The sequence below is a fragment of the Wyeomyia smithii genome, chromosome 1 (genome assembly GCF_029784165.1).
Source record: "Wyeomyia smithii strain HCP4-BCI-WySm-NY-G18 chromosome 1, ASM2978416v1, whole genome shotgun sequence".
Lineage (NCBI taxonomy): Eukaryota > Metazoa > Arthropoda > Insecta > Diptera > Culicidae > Wyeomyia > Wyeomyia smithii.
Genome location: NC_073694.1, coordinates 149,364,956 through 149,381,465, shown reverse-complemented (window position 1 = coordinate 149,381,465; position 16,510 = coordinate 149,364,956). Strand labels below are relative to the sequence as shown.

The following is a 16,510-nucleotide window of genomic DNA, read 5'->3' as shown; positions in this document are numbered from 1 at the left end:
TGATGAGATAATGATATATTGGTATAAATGATATATGCCTCCCCAGCTGGTCTCGAGGTACGATACTGGCCTAACAAGCCAGTCGTCGTAGGTTCGAGTCCTGACTCGGGAGAGACTGTTAGTGTCAGTAGGATGGTAGCGCTAGCCACGCAATTGTGCTGTACACTTAACGGTTGGCTGCGAAGTCTGTGTATAGTAAACATAGGCATAATGGCGATTTTGCCCCAATTCCCCTACAGTACAAAAATAGGTTTATCTGCTGACATTTTACGTAGATCAGACACCTACCATTCGATTTCTGAGACTTTTTTACTCAAAATAAGATATAATTTGACTACCACTTTAGGATATTAGCGAATTACTATTAATGCTCAGAAATAAATCGATATTATTTTGCTTTGTGGAATATACTAAAACTATACCAAAACCGGTTTCGTAGAATCACCGTTTTGAGCTCAGTTTTTGTCCGATTTAAGATCTGTTTTTTTTTAAAAGATGGGTAAAAAGATGCTAATATGTGGACAAACTCTTGGAATTTTGATATTTGGTCTTAAAACAAAATGGCGTCGAAACAACATCAAAAATTACCGGTTTCTCAAAAATTCAAAATGGCGCCATTGTTGCCCCTTAAGTTGAAATATGTTCAAACTCGGGGAAATTTAGTTTTGCATAAAAATACACAAAATAATTATATATAGAAGCCAAGGCAGAAAAAAGTCAATTTTTGTTGCACTGTGTAATGAGTGTTAAATAATGGAGCAGTTTGATTATCGAACCCTGTACACAATAATAACAAAGTTGGTTTTGTAATTCGTGATATTAAAAAAAAAATATTTTTTAAAACAAAATGTTACACTCCGGACCTTTATTTGTGAGCAACAAGAAAGATACCTAGTATGGAACCGTCTTAAGCATTATCTTAATGTTGAGATAGCTCAGAAATCAAACGTAATGTTTGGTGCTAGTCGTTTTTCAACCCATTATGGACCTAGATCCTAATTTTTTCCAACGTAATTTTCATGACGCAAGCTTGTATTGTTCTGAGAAAAGAAAAAACAAAAGCATTTTCGGCTCTCCACAACCAAGTTTTTTACTCTTCGTTGTACACTACAGTGGGCTCAAGTGTAGAAAAAATTCTTGCATTGGTAAATGGTACGAAAACAGCATTAGAACCAAACTAACAGAAAAATACAATTCGGTCTCAGGATGAAATTTTTAACACAAATTTTTACTCGTGTTATGCTGAATTTGTGAAATGATTTAAATGATTTGAATTTAGTGATTTAAATGATGACAGAAAATGTTTTTTTGGGAACCATTATTTTATATATATATATATATATATATATATATATATATATATATATATATATATATATATATATATATATATATATATATATATATATATATATATATATATATATATATATATATATATATATATATATATATATATATATATATAAATATATTTATGTTCACAATATACAAAATGGTGAAAAAAAGGTGAACCTGCTCGAAAAAACACCCTGTGCAAAATTTCAGCTCAATCGGACCTAAAATGGGGTGGCGCAAAGCGATTGAAGATTGGCTTTTTTAAAAACCGAAAAATCACCCACGTGATCACCGTACGTGAAATTTCGGTTTTCGAAAATTTTTTTTGATGCCAAATGACTTAAAAAAGCATGAAACGTCGAGAATTGGTGTCATCTGAAAATTTTTTTTTTGCAAAAATTTACTCTCTGGGACTTAATCGTTTTTTCAATTGTGGAAGGCGGAGTTCAAAATGTTTAGAATTTATCTTTTGAAATTGATCACTGATCTCTCGAAATAGCTTGTATAATGATATACACTATAACTAGCATCGAATACATTATATTTCATTAGGGTGGTTCATTTATTCGGCATAGGGTGGTTCATAATATTGTGAAAAATGAGTATAAAATAAAAAAAAAGCACTTCGGTTAGTTTGATTGGTGTGACGTCTTCGACAAAGTTGTAGATAATAATTCTGTCTTTCCAAAAATATTACACTCAAAAAATTATTCATTCAAAAGTTAGAAGAAAGAATAAAAATTAATAATTCAAAAGGGCTCATTTTTTAAAAACTTGATTTTTTTAATAAAACTCACGAAAGATTACCAAAACAACAAAACCAGTCCGATTATATAGATATCAAGAAAAATAAATTATCCTTTTTATGGAAAAAAAAAATTTTCGTAAAAAAAAAATTATTCTCATTTTTTTTTGAAAGGCATATTTTTTTTGGAAGGACAAAATATTATCTACAACTTTGCCGAAGACACTATGCCGTTTCGACTGTAGACATATTTTTAATTTCCAATAGAGCACTCTATGAGGAATCAAGAATATTTCTACAGTCAAAACGGTTCATTTGATTGGCATAAAGTATCTGGCATAGTTGTAAATAATAACTTCGTTCCTCCAAATAAAAATGTACCCTGTGAAAAAAAAAATTAAAAAATATAACTTTTTTTCTGATTTCTCCATGGCCGGTTTCGTTGTTCAGGAAAACTTTCGTAGTTTTTATAAAAAAAAAAACAGTTTTTTTAAATGGGCTGTTTTCGATAATTAATTTATAACTTTTCTTTATTTTTTTTAAATTAGTAATTTGTTTTTAGAGTGTTTATTTTTTTTTTGAAAAACAAAACTGTTATCCACAACTTTGCCGAAGATGTCACACCGCTCAAACGAACCGTGTTGGCTCTAAAACTTTTTGTAATCATCAATACCTATCCGTAATAGTGTTTCAATAAATTAAATTAATAGCACAAAATGGCATCTTTTGCCTTATAATGGGCACGCTCACGTCCTGATGATGTTAACTTGACAGAAAATGTATGGTCGAACTGTCAAAACGACGCAAACCCAGAAACAACGAGTCAATTGTGTTGCGTATCTGATTGAGATCCCATATACTCTCATTATCACTGAATAACATCGATACAGTCTTTTGTCCGATTATATAAGCCAGAGCACTGTGTGTTAAATCAAGTGTTGGTGAGGGCATTATTGTGGTAAATAAAACGAATAAATTGTTCGGTACAACATTCGCAAGACGAGTGCAAGTGTCTTAGAGAGTACATTTTTCAAACAAAGTAATATAACATATTCCGTCAGTTTCCACCGTTTCGTTTAAAAGTTTAAGACACTTGGAATCGAAAACATTTTTCAAATATTAAATTTCCATGTACCTCCCGTGTGTGATTTTGCAAATCACATGAAAGCATTCAACATTTTCCACGAGACACAATCTTAATTTTGGTTGAGATATTTTTTTTTTTGCACAGAGTAGTTTGATACATTTTGTAAATTTGTTTTGTAATATTTTACCATTTACTTATAATTTTTCCAATTCAACATTGCCACCCTAAAGACAATGATATGACAAATATTATATTTTCAGGAATTTTTCTATTGATATTCAGTGAAAAGTGATTTTTTTCATTTTATACTCATTTTTACACAATATTATGAACCACCCTATGTCGAATATATGAACCACCCTAATGAAATATAATGTATTCGATGCTAGTTATAGTGTATATCATTATAAAAGCTATTTCGAGAGATCAGTGATCAATTTCAAAAGATAAATTCTAAACATTTTGAACTCCGCCTTCCACAATTGAAAAAACGACTAAGTCCCAGAGAGTAAATTTTTGCAAAAAAAATTTTTTTCAGATTACACCAATTCTCGACGATTCATGCTTTTTTAAGTCATTTGGCATCAAAAAAAATTTTCGAAAGCCGAAATTTCACGTACCCCCCCCCTTGGGTGATATTTCGGTTTTCAAAAAAGCCAAACTTCAATCGCTTTGCGCCACCCAATTTTTAATCCGATTGAGCTGAAATCTTGCACAGGGTGTTTTTCCGAGCAGGTGAACATTTTGTATAGGGTTTTTTTGAAATTTTCTGGTCACTTTTTTTCCATACGATGATTGGCGCCCTAATATATATATATATATATATATATATATATATATATATATATATATATATAAATATATATATATATATATATATATATATATATATATATATATATATATATATATATATATATATATATATATATATATATATATATATATATATATATATATATATATATATATATATATATATATATATATATATATATATATATATATATATATATATATATATATATATATATATATATATATATATATATATATATATATATATATATATATATATATATATATATACGAACAGCACATTAATACTCCATCTTCTTCTTGTTTTTTCCAATTTTGGCCAAGTGTCATGAACAAACTGTAGACGAACTTCTTTACTTGACTCTGTGTAAGATTCTAGGAAATTTTCTAAATATTAGGCACTCTGTCACCATAAATACCCATGTAGGTATTGAAAATAATAATTCATAAGTTTCCTTTTGCCATCGCGTGCTATAAACTAAGTCGACTTTCCAGAAAAACAACATGTACAAAAAATATACCTGCCTGTTTAACTACAAACTCTGAAAATCACAGATTGGGGAAGTAATCACTTATGCTCTTTGTTACTATTTAAAAGTGAAACTATAAACCAATAAATATTAATCTGGATTTGAAATTCTTTTTTTGCCTGGCATCCCCGTGTGCAGCAGACATGGTTGGGTTCCCCTTTTTTTTCTCGAAAGAAACTCGAACCCGACCCGAACCCGATTTTTTTTTTCGGTTAAAGCAGACCCGAACCCGAAAATTTTTATATTCGTGAAAGCCGAACCCGAGATTTTTGTTTGTAGTCGATTTTTATACCAATTTGAGCTCATCATAAAGCTTTGAACCTTGGAAAAGTAATAAAATGGTAGTGACTTTTACTGTTGCATGGTATCAGACATCATTATCTTATAATAATGCATATTTGATAAACCCGATTTGAACCCGACATTTTCAAACCCTAACCCGACCCGTACCCGACACTCTCATAAAATTCAAGTTTGTATACCCGAAACCTGTCCATCTCTAGTGTGCAATGAATAGGTTGCATCTATGGACGAGTCGCCCCTGCGATGGTTGTGCAAATGAAGTTTTGATACTTGTGCGAATTGGCTCGAGCTTTTGTATGTTTCGATCTTTTTCCAGGCTATATATTTTACTTCATTTGGGCACTACTAAATCTGTCTTCAAAAAATATCCGATTTTTATGCTTTGGTATTATTCGTATTGCTAGTTTGAGCAGAAAACTCATGTCTCGGATGTCTCGAAGAGCCGAGTTTAATATATTTGACGACAGAATACAAATTTCAATTTATTCCCACTCGCAGAAAGGTAATTTTTCCAAATTAAATTTTCACTCTATAACTGCACTGACGAAGTTATTATAATTTCAATAGTTCAGGCGAGAAAAGTACAATAAAACCAATATGCTTCATAAACTTGCAGATTTTCAATTGCGTTTTTATTTAAACTGAAGCAATAACACTAGAAATCCAGCAAGCATTTTAATTTAAATCAGGTGCACCTCTATCATACTATGGAAAAGAAACTTGGAGATAGGTAATTTATTTATCATGCATTGCTGTCAATAAATATAAGATTCTCATAACATTCTCCACAATGGAAAAACAATTAGTGTCTATGTTTGTGACGTGTCATCATGTACCGTGATTCCAGTACTGCTCAAAGATGTTCCTATTGCACTTCGTTCATAATAACATAGGTTACACAACAGTTAGTCAATAAGAATAGACATTGATAAAAGTTTCAGTGGAATGACTCCGAATATCAATAATTTTTTTCCGTACTTGTAATCCGCCACAGTAAATTCTGTTTAAGTGCAAATCGAGTGTTGCTGCATTTTATTCAACCAAACTCTGTAATTGTGCGTTCATCTCATCCCCGCACACCAACACCAGCGGAGCCTGAAATTCATGACCACATGAACGGTAGAGAGTGGAACGGAAGGTGGGTTTGTGGACCGTGTCTCGCCATGACTGAGGCCTCTGCCATGCTTAATGCTAACGCGAGCGATCGGGCGAGATTCTTGCCGTAGGTAAATAAACAACCGTAAGTAGAGCTGTTCATTAACTTACGGCAAAAATCTCACCGCTTTGGCATTCAGTCTGGCAGAGGCCTGAGACATGTCTTGCTTGACTATACCTATACGACCGTAGACAAGTTTCGTTTTGTATTGTTCTCCGTTAAATCACAGAATACAACACGATCGCTGACTATGTGAAACATGACGGCAGGATGGTGGTGATGAACATCTCTACAAATGAAGGGTGTTGATTTTACTCTGACCGAACGGAAGAGGTTCGTCGTTCGTGCCGCGTCGATGTCATTTTCTCTTCATATAATTTGGTGGAATTTGGATACTTCTCTACTGTCGAAAGAACGGGAAGCAGCATTTTGCTAATTATTTGGTGGTATTTATTATCCTGTCCCTGTCAGAAAAAAAGTCTTCCGAATTTCGGAATGAGTGTCATCGTGGTAATAATCGATGCATGCCGCACCCTTCTCGAGACAGAAACATTTACTAGCTTCCCAGATGACAACATCAGATGATCAAATGCACACAACCAATCGTGCCAGTATTTTCTGTTATTAGATATTTACGATGACGGAGGAGATGTTCGTTCAATTGAAAACGTGCTGTTTGTGATGTTTATCAATAGATCAAGATGTTGCTTAGACGTTGCTCTACAGTATTAATATCTAGTGCGGATTTTTCATTTTCGCATAACCTGAGCCGTACGGTTTAGATTCTAGAAACTGAACTGGAATTAATCTAAACTTGGACTGGAACCGAACTGGAAACAAATTGAACTAAAAAAATCAAATTGAACTAAAATTGAACTAAAACCAACTGCAACTGAACAAACATTGTGCTGGAACTGTTCCGAAATTGATTAGAACAGCTTGAGCTAAGCATTTTTTTGTGATTTGAAACGGAAACTGAAGTGTCATCTGGAAAATAACATGACATCATAAACGATTTAGCAATATTTCGCAACAAACTCTCGAATCAAGTTTAGAAAAAATGTTTTGTCGTTGTAGGTAATTGATCTTGTTTACACATCCATATGCTAGAAAGCGGCTACTAGGAGCACCATGATTTTTGTTCTATTATTATTTCTCCTACACTTTAAAGCCTTTGAATACATTTAACTATTGCAAACAGTGGATTAGCAAGAAATATTTGAAACCCGTTTCAAGCATGTGCAATTGGGACTTACTGTTCTTTTTTCTTGGGTATTCATTGCAGAATTTTGTTACTAGACTAAAATTCCAAGCACGTATATGTAAATAAGAACCACATTTTTCATTTCATCCTACTTTGCACCTACTCTCAAGAACGAAACAAACTCTGGAATCTTTATGTCTGTTTATGCTGCTTGCTGGAAAGAATGAAGGTTTTGGCTAATATAGTTCTTTTTCTCTTCACTGAGGTTTCCTCAAGCAGCAGGCAGTTGAAACTAACCACTTCCAAGCTAACAAAAGATAAATACAAGTGACGGAATTTGCATTCCAGAACTGGTTTTCCCTCTTCGTTAACCACCGACCTTTCCTTTCGTGTTTCATGATCAGCAGTGTCTACGGCCGACTGCAAAAGCTTAGTCAAACACACATGTTCCCATTTTTGCCTTTCTCCTAGAAAGGTATAGCAATCACTTGCAAAACCGAAAGTATAAAAGTGCTCCAAAGGGCCGAATGGCATATATCACTCGACTCAGCTCGACGAGCTGAGCATTTTCTGTATGTGTGTGTGTGTACGTGTGTGTGTGTGTGTATGTGCAGATTTTTATTCTCACTCACTTTTCTCAGAGATGGCTGGACCGATTTTCATGAAATTAATTGCAAATGAAAGGTCTTGTTGCTCCAAGAGACCTTATTGAATTTTATTGTAATCGGATTTTTAGTTTAGAGGTTATGTTTAAAAATGTGAAAATCATGAAACATCAATATCTCAGAAACTACACAACCGATTTGAACAAAATTGGTCTCAAAAGAACGGGCTACCTAGAAAACCCTTAAGTTTTGAATTTCATAAAGATTGAACTTGTGGTTCAAAAGTTATGAAAAGAAACGTGTTCTGAAGACTGTTTAATCTCACTCATGTTTCTCAGAGATGGCTGTACCGATTTTCATAAAAACAGTGTTAAATGTAAGGTCTAATTGCCCCATAAGACCCTATTGATTTGTTTTGCAATCGGACTATTACTTTGCCTGTTATGTTTAAAAATGTGAAAACCAGCTATGCAAAGGAACATATTCCGAAAACTACTTGGACTCACTCACTTTTCTCAGAGATGGACGACCCGATTTCCACAAAATTAGTGTCAAATGAATGGTCTAGCTGCCTCAGAAGACCCTATTGAATTTTACTGTAATCGAACTGTAATTTCATTTGCAATGTGCCGACTTGTGAGAATCACGAAACGTCATTATCTCAGAAACTACACAACCGATTTGATTATTATAATCAGATGAGCGGGCTAGTTAAGGATTAACTGATGAAATATGATTGAACACGTGGTTTCAAAGTTTGGCTGCTCTACACGTTCCCATTTCATTTGATTATAACCGAACTTAAGCAACCGTTATGTATTAAATTGTTAATAAAACAACGAAAGTCTATTATCTCAAAGATTACATGACTTATTTGAACATAACTAGTGTCATACGAACGAGTCATCTCGCAAACTTACCAATAACAAACTTCATAACAATTTGATATGTGGCTCAAAAGTTATGGAAAGAAGAGAAATTCAAAGACTATTTAAAACTTACTTACTTACTTACTTAGATGGCCGTACGTCCTAAGACATGGCCTGCATAACGTGGTTCCGCCAATTCACTCGGTCCATGGCTGCCTGCCTCCAGTTCCGGATTATTTAAAACTATACCTGCTTTGATCGATATATGTGGCCTCAACATAATTTAAATGTGGTGTCGTACTATTTAAACGTTCCAAGTTCATTGATTCCTGCGGTTTGTTTGAAGTCTGCAAATGCACGACGAATCGGCCATAGGATATGATCAAAGTCAAATAACAAATCGTTTGAAATGATTGGTTTTATCGAAATGACATCATCCTCGTCTTTTGGCTTCTGTACATCGCCTTAATTCTGAATATATTCATATTGGGTGGTATTCTGTCATTATCAGCAGACTTTCTGGCATCAATCTGACACCTGAAATACCCATATTGGGAGATATTTTTGGTTGTTTTCCAGAAACTAAAAGTGGTCATCTTCAAATTCAAAATAGTGTCCAGGGTCAATGTTTGGTTTCTATGCATCATCACGTTTACGGAAATATCCATATTGAGTGTTATTCGGTCATTACCGACTGTTGCCTATAAGTTGCCATTTAGCAATTCAAAATGGTGCCTGAGGTCAATTGTTAGCTCCTTGCATCATTCTGGTTCCAGAGATACTCATATTGGATAGTATTTGTTTATTTTAGGCAGTTTTTCACAAACCGGTAGTCGCCATCTTGGGTTTCAAAATGGTATTTAGGATACTGGTTAAAGAAAAACTCATATTGGGTGATATTTGGTTACTTTGGACTGTTTTTCAGAAACCGAAAGTCGTCATTTTGCACTTTAAAATTGCCTGTGAAATAAATTTCTGTCATCTGGGCGTAATTCTGGTTCCGAAAACATTCATATTGAATGGTATTTGGTCATTTCCGGCTGTTTGCCAGACACCGGAAGTCACCATCTTCAAATTCAAGATTGTGTCTGTGATCAATTTTTAGCTTCTGTGCATCTTTCTGGTTCCAGAAATACTAATATTAAATGGGAATCGTCCATTTCAGGCTGTTTTCCAGAAACCGGAAGTTGCCATCTTACAATTAAAAATGTTGTCTGAAGTCGATTTGTGGCTCCAGTGCATCATTACGGTTCCGGAAATACCTATATTGGGTGGTATTTGGTCATTTGCCGCTGTTTTTCCGACACCGGAAGTCACCATTTTGGATTTCATAATGGCGTTTGGAGACAATTTCTGGATTTTGAACGGCATACTGGTTAAAGAAAAACTCATATTGGGTGGTATTTGGTCATTTTCTGCTGTTTTCAGAAACCGGAAGTCGCCATCTTAGAATTTAAAATGCTATCTGTGGTCGATTTTAGCTCCTGTGTATTATTCTAGATCCGGATATTATTATATTGGGTGGAAATCGGCCATTTTCGGCTGTTTTCCAGAAACCGGAAGTTGCCATCTTACAATCCAAAATGTTGTCTGAGGTCGATTATGGAACATATTTGTTACCACTAAAAACATTCACCTGTCAATATGGTTCCATTTAGTTGATTAGTTCGCGAGATGTGCAGAAATTTGTGAAGAAACATGTACTTTCAGAAGAGGGAGGGGCGTCAAACCATTATGGACATATTTGTTACCTCTAAAAACATTCACATACCAAATTTGGTTGTATTTTCTTGATTGGTTCTTGAGCTATGCGAAATTTGTGTTTCATTTTCATGGGATCCCTCCCTTATAGAAGAGGGAGTCGGGTTTCAAACCATTTTGTACATATTTGTTACCACTAAAAACATTTACCTGCCAAATTTTGTTCCATTTGGTTGATTAGTTCTCGAGATGTGCACAAAATTGTGTTTCATCCAACTATTATGGACATATTAGTTACCCCTTAAAACATCCACATGCCAAATTCGGTTTCATTTGCTTAGTTTGTTCTTGAGTTGTGCAGAAATTTATGTTTCATTTGTATGGGACCCCTCCCTTCCAGAAGAGGGAGGGGTCTCAAACTATCATAGGAACCTTTATCGGCACCAAAAACCCCTACATACAAATTTTCACGTCGATCGGTTCGGTAGTTTTCAGGCCTACATGGATCAGACAGACAGACAGACTTGACTGCATTTTTATATGTAAAGATAACAACATCAATATTTTAGAACCTAAAGAGTGAATACATCTATTGGATTGAAGCGTTCATGTAAATCTATTTTTACAAATAAAAAATTGAATGAGGAAGGCTGGATCTGACCGCTAGGTGGATTAATTTAGGTTTTATTTATGCATTCCCGATTGGTACATACAAACTCGCAGCGCACCCAAACGGCGCATGTGTGTAGTAAAATACAGCCTACTACACCAGCGGCACTGAATCTTGATCTACGGGTGGTTCAAGTAGGCATCGAGTGCTAACGGATCAGCTCAAGAAAGGTTTCTGCGCCCGGTGCCCCAGTATTGGTGAGACTTTCGGGCAAATTCCATTCAAAAATATGCGTAGGGTAAGGTGGACACAAGACGAACTGTTTCGTTTCAAATTTCGGTCGGAAAATAAACATATTTGTATGTTAGTACTGTTTATTGAACTTTCTGCAGCTGGTTCGTATTAAACAGAGTAGTGAAAAGATATAACATGTTGGGCAGGCTATTAATGTACTTGAAACACTCAAGTTTTTCTTTTACATATGATGAAGACCGATTTTGGTTTTCGTCAGGATAACAAGTAGATGATGTCTGAAAAACAGTTCCTTATTTCGAATGAATATAAAAATAAACAGGCCTTGAATAATTGTTCTAGAAGAAGTTATTTCCAGGAGCAGCTATTTTATTATGCACCACCTGCTGGTGAGGTTATGGTTATATTGTACGTGATAAGTCATGGAGCCGATCAGAACCGTTATGAAAATCTTTTGTTCTGCACCCGGAACAAAAAAATCCATTTTCATTATCTCTACAAAGAGTAACAAAAGGTGGAGACATTATTTGTTGGGAAAAATGGGATTGCTGATATATATACTATTTAGATTAAGTAATCGGTATTGTTTTGGTACCCCACGTGTACATTAAAATTATCTGTCAAGCAAAGTCATTAAAAAATATCTAGCTATAGACTATTGTAGGAAACGATATTAATATTGCTTCCACGTGGGTGTCGTGAAATGGTTTTTTGGAATGGAAAATATTGAACCCCCAAATAGGTTCAATTTGGGGTGACTTTGATCACTTTTTTAAATATATCTCGAACATTCTAAGAATATACCATACACAAAATTGTTTTTGATATTTTTAAAATGAGTACTGGTATGCATTGAGCAAGATCCAGTCACTACTTCGCCATGAGCAACTATGACGCCTCCCGACCGGCGCAAGTCAGGAAAGGGCATCTGATCCCACTCCTGCCTGATTCCCATCAGGCGATGACCACGGAACGTACTGGAAGGCCTGCCAGGTTTTACGGGACGGAGACCCCTGCAACCGTATGCCACCTCGCCGTTTCAAGCCGTTGTCACATGACTTTACTAAGGGAGCTCGGTGCAGGTGCCAGCCCAACGTCGTGGTATAGAATCGTATTCCCTATCAAAAACCTAAAACACAGCGACCAGTACACCATAATTGGGACCTTACTGGTATCAGCCCCAATAGGCAAGTTAGTGCATTTGGGTGATGGGAGCGGCACTACACGCTCCGTCGAAGCTGCTTACGGGTGGCCGTGGCTTTTACGGGGAATCGACTGCCCAATGCCCGAAACCCCACCACTCCCTAGACAAGCTCCCGCTGCCGGTCCGGGACTAATCGATGTTATCACACACCCATCAGTGGTCACACAGCGCGTGCATGGCCTCGACGGTCGCCATCGTCACGACGGTCGCCAATCGTCACGCTTGACGTGAAGAACGCGTTTAACAGTGCCAGCTGGGACTCCATAGCCTTAGCGCTACAGAGTCTCAGAGTGCCGACGCCGCTGTTCAAGATTCTGGGTATCTACTTCCAGAATCGAGTGCTAGTGTATAACACAAACGAGGGTCAGAAAAGCGTTACGGTTACCGCAGGTGTACCGCAAGGTTCCATCCTGGGCCCGGTACTGTGGAACGCCATGTATGACGGCGTGTTAAAACTATCACTCCCTCCAGGGGAGGTGATCGTGGGCTTCGCCGACGACATAACTCTTGAGGTCTATGGCGAGTCAATTAGAGAGGTAGAGTTAAAGGCCGCGCTATCAATACGCGTAGTGGAAGACTGGATACACTCCAGGAAACTGGAGCTAGCGCACCATAAGACTGAAGTTATTGTTGTAACTAGCAGAAAGTCGGAGCAGGAGGCATCGATTAGTGCCTGTGCATGCACTATCGCCTCAAAACGCTCGCTGAAGCTTCTGGGGGTTATGATCGACGACAAGCTCACGTTCGGGAGCCACGTCGATTATACCTGCAAGAAAGCTTCCATGGCTGTGGCAGCGCTATCTCGTATGATGGCAAACAGCTCGGCGGTCCGTAGCAGCAGGCGCAAAGTTCTTGCTAGCGTGACCACGTCCATACTCAGGTATGGAGGGCCAGTGTGGTCCAAGGTATTGAGTACGTACAGTTGCCATCGCGGCAAACTCGAGAGTACGTACAGGCTAATGTGCCTAAGGGTCGCGTGCGCATACCGAAGTGTCGTACGAGGCGGTTTGCGTCCTGGCTGGCATGATGCTCATCAGCATCATCGTCAAAGAGGATGTAGAGTGCTTCGACCAACGCGACACGAGGGGTATACGCAACACCATACGGTCATCTTCAATGACTAGGTGGCAGCGGGAGTGGTCCAACACTACAAAAGGTAGATGGACGCACCGACTCATTCCAGAGTTAGCATGCTGGATTAATAGGCGCCATGGGGAAGTATCCATCTGACACAGATCCTGTCAGGCCATGGCTGCTTTAGGCAGTACCTGCATAGATTCGGGTACGCCGAGTCCCCTATGTGCCCCGCTTCCCAAGTAACACACGTTGGTATTGAATAGTTGACGTTACCTATTCCATGACATCAATATCACCAGGAAAGCGCAAAACATGAAGGCTAGTAGAACAAGTACCGATAACTGCATGAAAGCAAGCCAACTTGATATAATTAAGTGGCAAAATACATCTCGAGTACTAATACGGCAATGCGCAAATCTGTTGCTATGACAACTGTTAACCAGCGCATGCGCAAATGTGTTATGTCTGCGCAGTGCAACTAGATCGCCAATTTCTTTTTTCAGTGGCAGTTTTAATTGATTATAAAATGATGACAAGAAATAATATTCAACCATTCAAAAAGAGTTGTTTCTTTCGCTTGAATATTGAAATTGTTTTCGCATAGTTTCAACGTTATCTGAATATAAAATCTAACAAAACTAGAAAACGTTGTTAGATATACAATAACAAAAATCTGAAGTTCTATTGGTTACACTGCAAGGGTTTTGTTTATCTTTTGATGGCGCGTCAAAACCGCTCCGAATAAATATAGAAATCGTTCATATAATTTCAATAATAATTTGATCAAGTAATTTTAAGTTAGGTGTTAAATGCTACGACTACTGTACTAAGGAAAAGCATTTTACAGGTACGTAGTGTTGTAATTAGATTGTGTAATGTCTTATGAAAAGACCAAGTGATAGTGATTGTCATTCTTGAACTCATGTTATTAAAAACATCTCCAAAACCACAAAAAACGAGCTTGTTTTCGAAATGCGGTTGTATTACTGATGAAAAACAACTTCAAACACAATATAATAACACAAGTTTTCAATTGCGCTTGTAGTACACTTATATGACTACTTTCGTTGTTACTTATTTTCTAACATGTTTTGTGTGTTACTTGGGTTGTACGGGTGCGGAAGAAAACGCGGAGCAGGTGTTCTTCACATGTCCGCGTTTCGAGCGGGTGCGGTACGAAATGCTGGCAATAAGTGGGATGGACACCACGCCAGAGAACATCGTGCGTAGGATGTGCGAAAGTAGGGAAATCTGGGATGCGGTCATCACGGCCGCATCACAGCTCGTTAGTATTTTGCAGGGCACCAATCGACGAGAATCCATCGGTGTGCCCCAGTTAGTTAACGGTTAACTAACTGGCCTGTATAGGCTGCTCTGCTACCCATAGAGGTAAGTGCGAAAAGCTCGACGGGCCCTCTCCCTGAAGTAATGCCTAACGGCGGTCCCGGGGAGACCAAGGGCTTCAGCTGTTCAGCTTAAGGTTGCTCAGCATGGGTAAAAGCAGTCACTACTTCAAAAGTTTAGCAACAATTGTTTGCTGTTGTTAATAATTCTTCAAAATTTTAACACCAGTCATTGTTCCGAGGTGACTTTTAATGATCGAATTCATGAGTACGCCATACAGGATATCTAGATTAAACACCAACCGCCTAAAATTGGACTGCCCGTAATTGAAAAACATGTGACAATGTTAGAATTCACCGAAACGGATATCTTGAAGAAAGAAGTGTTTACAAATATTGTAACCTTTTTAAATTTTATCAAGATTCCCATTCTTTTATCAGACTAACAATCGGCTTGTGCCATTTCAATCTCGTTCGGAGAAAAAAATCAATCAATCTAAAAACTAATTCCTATTAACCGTCAGCCGTGTGTTCGTGTCTTGAAAACCACCTTCCAAGTTTTTCCCCTCGGGCAAGCACGCACTGTTTACGTAAGCTACCATCTGATTCAGAAATTAATCAAACATTTGCGCCCCCGAGTGAAGCATCTGAGCATATCAGGTCATACCATGCAGATAACCTCACACCGGTCGTCCTCCGCCTGGGGCTCCAACGCCGCAATTATCCACTTTTCACTCATCGTTGTTGGTTTGCACGATAGAAAAAGCTTTGAGGCCTCCGGTGCGGATCTGTCTCTGCCCCCAACTTGAATTCATCTTAATTACGCTTATTGTAATGACAAGAAGAAACTTCACCACAACTTTTCGAAGATATTTCGGGAGTACATTGCTCCGGTATCTTGGTAACAGAAAGCAACCGAAAAGCGGTTACGCGATATGGAAAGGTTATGAGCGATACGTAATCGTACACACTTCGCACTCAACAGTAGCTCCGAGTCTGGTGGACTCTGAATCTTTCTACCGTTTTGAAAAAAGTGCTGTTCCACAAATCATTGTATCCATCGGGCCCGTGAGTAATTGGTCAGTAATGGATTTAAAAGTGTTTCTTATTTTTGATTGCGCATTGTTAGTGAATGCTGTTTTTTAAACCCTCTATTGAAACAAATTAGTTAATAAAATTAAAGTTTTCGGCATTTTGTTAGTTTTATTGTTTGCCGTTGGATTGCTCTCACGCAAATAATCGTTAGCTGATTGTCAAAGTGAAGCTAGTATGACCTTGACATTTCTCGTGACAAACGCTGAGCGTCCAAAACAGAGACGTGCAATAATTTCCACTAAACTTAGGTGCTTTGGCCCATCACGATATGGTTGGTAACGGATACGTCTTTTATTGACCATAAGACCGCCGCATCAAACAAGGTCAACGGAAGGGTGGATTAGGTCGAGTATTATCCTGTTTTTTTTTTTGGTTTTGTATTACAATCTGCTTTTTGACATTAGATTTTATACTTAAAATACTATTGACAGATTTTTTTATTTTCAACAAATAAATAATTCAGCATCACGATTTCGCAATCACATCATGTAAAATTGTTTTTTATATCAGCAGAACTGATTTGTGATATCTCGTAATAATTCAAACTTGGCAGAGAATATCATTGAGCATCC

The 16,510-nt window shown here is 37.1% G+C and overlaps 1 protein-coding gene across 1 annotated transcript in view; it reads left to right on the top strand.

Moving 5' to 3' along the window:
- The window catches only part of LOC129733858 (uncharacterized), a 51,225-nt gene that overhangs the window by 1,672 nt on the left and 33,043 nt on the right, over nucleotides 1-16,510 (top strand). The gene's annotated exons all lie outside the window — the stretch shown is intronic.